Here is a 6,550-nt window from a genome sequence, read left to right as displayed (position 1 = left end):
AGAAAATCTCAAAATTCTGTCACTGGTTAAACACTCCTGGCCAGACTATATACTTTACGCTTTAATTATCCTGGCTGTCAGTGAATAGATGCACTCTGGCTATGAAAAAACCTTCATGGTCGTCTTTAGTTTACACAGTTTGCAGGACTTGTGATGAAAAAAACAGTCTGAAGCACTTACACAACGTTTCGTCTGCTTGATTTCATTGGATCAAAGCCTCCTTTTCTTTTTTTAAAGCCAGAGGCTGATAAATCATTCTGATGTTGTCTAACTGATAAAGATCCACTACCTGGAAGGCAGCATTCACGATGGGGTCTATGATGAGCCAATGGGAATCCATCAGCAGTTTTTTCTATGTAGTCCAACAGCAGCATGATATCGGGGATGACATCCTGATTCCAGCGATGTGTCACTTAGTTAATAAGTGCAGCACTTGTGACAGAATCACGGTTTTCTCTGCTGCAGAGCTCAGAATGCTGAGCCCTGTTTAACCCCGCCCACGCCACTGATTTTCAGCTTCCTATGTACACTGTATATTGACAGATAGCTTTCAATCATTAGTGGGCTGTGGTTGGACCATTAGACACAAGACACCTAGTCCTATAGTGATAATTGCCTGCTGATAAAACATTGATTGTTTTAAAACAGCCTAATAAGTGACGCATTGCTGTAATCAGGATCTCAGACAACATAGTAAAAAATAGCTGACAGATTTAAGTTTGAGAGGTTGAGTTGTTACAGCTATAATATAAGGCTTCTTTTGGCAAAATTAAAGAGGCCTTACAAGAGGAAGCAAACTGTATTTATTTCAATGGAAGAGCAGCAAAACGCGTTTCCAGGATCTGAATTTAAACAAGAATATTTCATTCACTGGCAGGAAGCAGAAATCTGGTGAAGGATTCAACTATATTAGAAAGTCAGAACTTTTCAGCACAACCTACTTCTTCATTCCGAGGTGACATTACGTTTACACACTTGACGAATGGATAGTATGATAGCTTTACCTATTCAAATTAATAAGCCGCGTGTACGATACCTGGGGATCATGTAGTTATACGGTGATGTGAAATCATCGGTGCCTCTCCTCTCCAGATCGGCAAGTATTGTGCATGTGCCTGATGATTAGGACACCTACATTACACCTGGCGATTCGTCACCTATCCTGGCAGGTCATCAGCTCTGGTCACCTTCCCTTTAACCAGTTTCGTGCATATGAATAGGACACGTTCACACTTCACAGATGATGTGTGGAAACGCAATGTCATCGGCACTGCTCAACTCTCGATGCGAAAGCGAGCGGCGCCAAACAATCCCTTTAAATTATACATGGAAGAAGCTTTATTTAGGTCTAACTAAAAAAACTCTAAAATAAAAACACACCCACCTAGTGTCCCAGCCTTGCGCTTAGCTTCAACTCCTTTTTATACTGTCTCAATCATTCATGTTTGTAACCTTAGAGCATAAAAGTTGCACTGTTTTTTGGCCTTTTGTACCCAAGGTCCGTAGAATTGCACTACAGATAAACGCTGATTCCTGATTGGATGCCGGGCTTTTTACGCACCTAGATGCAATGTTCAGATGCTCTACCCGTCCTTTAACGAGCCCTTTAATCCGAAATAGACACGGCACAAAAATGAAGACAGCGGACAATAAGAATAGATGTGATTGTTTATCGACTCTGATAAAATTATATGAAACGTTTAATTTATATATGTAATAAGCACTTACCGATCCGCCAGTGGTCAATGTCCGTTCTCAGGAGACTGCTAGACTTAGAAGATACTATGTCATAGTACACACCTGGAACATTGCTTCAGGCCGCCATTTATAGGACGCGACGGAGGCGGCCATATTGTTTATTAACTACGGCGTGCTGTGTCCTTAGTAAAACTGGCTCTATCTATGGTATTGTCATGAATATTGTCTCCAATATGGACGCCTCCGGTGTGTGTATAACTGTAGACTTTAAATTGCAGCTCCATCTTTGGACACGCTTGGTACAAAATTATAATATCGAGGTGTTGCATTGACTCGATTTTGCTTATCTTGACCTACGTGGTGTCTTCTACTCCAGTTGCATCCAAAGCTGCATTCCTATTTCTCCACCAGCAAGCACTTGTGGCTCACTGCTACCCCCTGCCTGTTCAGCGAGTCATAGGTGGTGTCTGTTGTATTTATAGACTACATCAGTGCAGCAGAGTGAAAAGCCTTAAAGGGGTTGTCCGGTCTAAAACTACAAGTCTGCAGTCACTCTATGTGGCTGCAAACTTGTGAATCCTCACTTTGTGTGCACAGCGCGCTGTCAGGATTCTTCAGCCACAATCCAACTAGACTGTTTCTGGCGCTTTCAATACTTTTGCATTGAGCGAGGTCGCGCCCATCTAGTTGGATTGTGGCCGGTAGTATGCATATCACATACTTGTGGTCACTTGACTGACGTTCACTGTGCTGACACCAGAGAATTCTTGAAGTGCACAAGATGTGAAGGTTCACAAATCTGCAGTAACATAGAGTGACTGCAGACCTGTAGATTTAGACTGGACAACCCCTTTAAGCCAGGGCTATACGGCGACGTGTTGCATGACGGCAGTTCTGACATAAGTCGCATGTGACCAGCGACAGAAAATCCAACACATTTGGAAACATTTGCAACTCTGTCTTGGTGCGACACCATCGAAAATGATTGGATGCGATGTCGGGAGTTGCGTCTCCACATAGTCCTAGCCTAAGGCTTGTGGTCACACTTAGTGCTCGGGACACTTGTGGTACACTTTTGAGATGCGTCTGCTGAAAAAGCATCTTTCTAAATGTCGCAGCATCTTTCCACTGCATTGTTAGAAATGAATTACTACTAACTCTCCTGTTGATAATGGCTGCATGCTTTTGCACAAATTGCACTTCTGTTAAGAATAGGCACGCTGTAGCAATTAGTTTACAACGGCAGGAATTCACTGCGACATATAGGAAGCGCCATTTCAGCAGACTCACCGGGGATGCGTGCTACCTGTTTGCCGAGCACAACCGGTGTCCCCGGCCTTGTATAATGTCAGCCAAGTGCTGCATTCATGGGCTAGTCTGCACAGTGCTGACAGATGAAAACAGACTTGTGAGTGCAGCTTTGGATGTGACTGGAGTAAATGGCACAAGATGAGCATTTGCTGGAGATTGTTTGCTAGCGGAGCTTCTCTTTTACACTTACACTATATAAGACGTGTGCAGTCCTGGCTCTATATTATATTCCAGTCTTGGTTGGCCTTGAAGCTCCCCCATAACCATCCCCTCTCCTCTTTTATTTGTATCCATATATGACCAGATATTCAGCCGCAGCTTTATAGGTGTGTAGAGCAGATACTGATTTACGCACTCATGTGAAGCTCTGTGTTTGCCAGTTACCTGTATTCCTCCGTCTGTCATCTCGCCGATGTTCATTATTTAGCATCCGGCTTCATGTTACAATAAAATGATGATTCTTGTACTTGGCGTGGACTCGTATGTCTGTACTGTACACAACACTTCACCCTAAAGACACAAAAACTAATGTGGCTGCTTCCCTTACCAGACTCCTGATTGGCAGGTTTCACGAGGTATATTTACCAGTAAGGACCCCTAGCCTAACTAATGCTTTGAAATGCATCATGTTTTCTACTCCAGTCACATCCAAAGCTGCATCCTCAATTTTTCCAGTTCTCTATTAGCTCTTCACAGTTACCCCTCACCTGGGATTGCTATGGTGTATTGTGAGAGAGCAGAATGATGTATCACTTAGTGGGCTGCTTGCTGCAGTTTTGATAAAATTCCTGTTTTATCTGCTGCAGATCTAGCAGTCCTCAATACTGATCTCTGTATAACCCCGCCCATGACATTAACTGGCAGCTTTCTGCCTATGCACAGAGTTTTCAGAAAGCTACCAATCGGGTGTGGGCGGGTTATACAAAGCTGAGCATTCAGAGAACTGTCAGATCTGCTGGAGATAAAACAGGGATTTTATCAAAACTGCAGCAAGCAGCCCAGTAAGTGATACATCGCTGGAATCAGGGTCTCTGCCCCTGCATTATACTGCTGTCAGATTAGGTGCAAAAACCTGCTGACAGATTCCCTTTAAAAACATATTTAGATTTGAGAGTCCTCAGTGGTTGATACCTTTTAATGGGTAACTGAAAAGATGGTAACAAATTGCAAGCTTTCGAGACTACTCAGGTCTCTTCATCAGGCATACTATACCACAAAATCTGAATAGTCACATATTTATACACAATAAGACACACAAAATGCAATAGGTAAGACAGGCAATGAAAAGCAGAGTTATTATGGAAAAGATAAACCGTTCTGGCTATAAATATTTTAGCAGTTAATAGATAAGGAGTGTGAAGGTTTTATTGTCCTGTGACGAGGTCCAGTGTTGTGATGGCCTCACAATTCTGAGGAGCACATTCCTTAGTTGATGTAGAATGAAAAATCCATGCGACACATTCATTCCTGCTCTGAAAGTGTTAAAGGTCACCATCAGTTTATATTCTGAGATTCTTCTTTCTCTTTGAGATTTGAAGTTACCTTTTAATACCAGTAATTTCAATCTCAGAATATAAACTAATGGTGACCTTTAACACTTTCAGAGCAGGAATGAATGTATCGCATGGATTTATGTCATTCTACATCAACTAAGGAATATGCTCCTTAGAATTGTGAGGCCATCACACCCTGGACCTAGTCACAGGACAATAAAACCTTCACACTCCTTATCTATTAACTGCTAAAATATTTATAGCCAGAACGGTTTATCTTTTCCATAATAACTCTGCTTTTCATCACCTGTCTTACCTATTGCATTTTTTGTGTGTTATTGTGTATAAATATGTGACTATTCAGATTTTGTGGTATACTATGCCTGATGAAGAGACCAAGGTAGTCTCGAAAGCTTGCAATTTGTTACCTTTTAATGGCTAACTGAAAAGATGGTATCAACCACTGAGGACTCTCAAATCTAAATATTTTTCTATCTACTGGCTAACACGGTACAAGAATATATATTTTCCCTACATTAAAAACATTAAATTCTGATCACAGAGCGCTGACCGAATTATGGTAAACAGCGAGATGAGTGCTGATGATCCGCCCGCTGCTGCTGTACTTTGCCACTGTCGATAGAGGGACATTAAAAGCAGTTTTGCAACAAATTGCCAATTTCACCATAATGTTTGTGCACATCCTAAGGCAAGGACAGTGGTATAGCATGGGTTCCCAGCGCCTGGGGCAAGGCAAGAATTTTGCCTCCCTAACCCATGGATGTTTGGCACATCCTTAAACCAGTCCAGTATTGAACCCCAAGCACATGTATTGTATTTTAATAAAACTTATTTTAAATGAAATGAAAGAAGCATTACCAATGATAGACATGTAATGACTAACAGTCTGCTCAACTGATCTACATGTCTCACACTGGTAATTCCTCCTTTCATTTATTATAAGCTCTGGAGGCAGATTCTCAGGGAGACTATGTCTGGCCCATAGATCTTAACAGCTCATTTACATATTAAGAAAAACATGGCTTTCTCGACACTAAGACATCAGATTGCATAAACCAAGTTATATTCAGCTTCCTATGACCTGCGTGCCCATATAGACGGCTTAGGAGTGCTGATCCTACTGACAGAAGCCCTTTAATGTTAGTTAATTTGGGGTGCCATAACCATGGCGCTTTTTAAGGTTATACCACGTTACCTGTTGCCTGAATGTGCATGTGAACGTCAGGGCTCAGTATTATTACAGGGCTTCCTGGTGTCATCTACAAGAAACCTTCTAGAAGCGCAGATTTCCAGGAAGTGCCTGGGAGATTTGAAAACTATTCCAGGAGTTCAGGAGGTCTCCACATTTTCTGGGAGCCTCCCAGGCCAGTACCAGACTACCATGTAGCCAGAGCCGGTAGCTGCATATTGGCCCTACATCTTATTTTGGGCCCCATGTATTAAATGAAAAATAATATTGATTTGTTATTGAAAGAAATTTACAATAAGCGTGCCGGCCCAGCCGTCTGACATTGGCGAGCCAGCTGGAACAACGGATCTGTTTTGGCAGTTGTCAGGAATATTCAAGAATTAACGCGTAGTGGACAATGGACGTCTATGGGATCAGGAGTGGGAGTGGAGGAGCGGTAAGTGGCTGCGAGTTTTTGCCGACTCTCAATCATGAGGCCATGTTCACACGTTGAGTATTTGGTCAGTATTTCACATCAGTATTTGTAAGCCAAAACCAGGAGTGGAACAATCAGAGGAAAAGTATAATAGAAACACATCACCACTTCTGTATTATCACCCACTCCTGGTTTTGGCTTACAAATACTAATGGAAATTACTGACCAAATACTGAACATGTGAACGAGACGAGTATATAGGCCAACACCCCAGGTCCACATTACTTAATTACCGTATTTTTCGGACTATAAGACACACTTTTTTTCCTCCAAAATTTTGGAGGAAAGTGGGGGGTGTGTCTTATAGTCGAAAAATACTGTACCTTTTTTGAGTTCTAATGAAGTTTGATAAACTTAATTTTT

Source organism: Phyllobates terribilis, unplaced genomic scaffold, assembly GCF_046119375.1.
Source record: "Phyllobates terribilis strain yellow unplaced genomic scaffold, ASM4611937v1 Scaffold_5__5_contigs__length_657084704, whole genome shotgun sequence".
In the NCBI taxonomy this organism is placed as follows: domain Eukaryota; kingdom Metazoa; phylum Chordata; class Amphibia; order Anura; family Dendrobatidae; genus Phyllobates; species Phyllobates terribilis.
Note: the sequence above shows the minus strand (reverse complement) of the source record.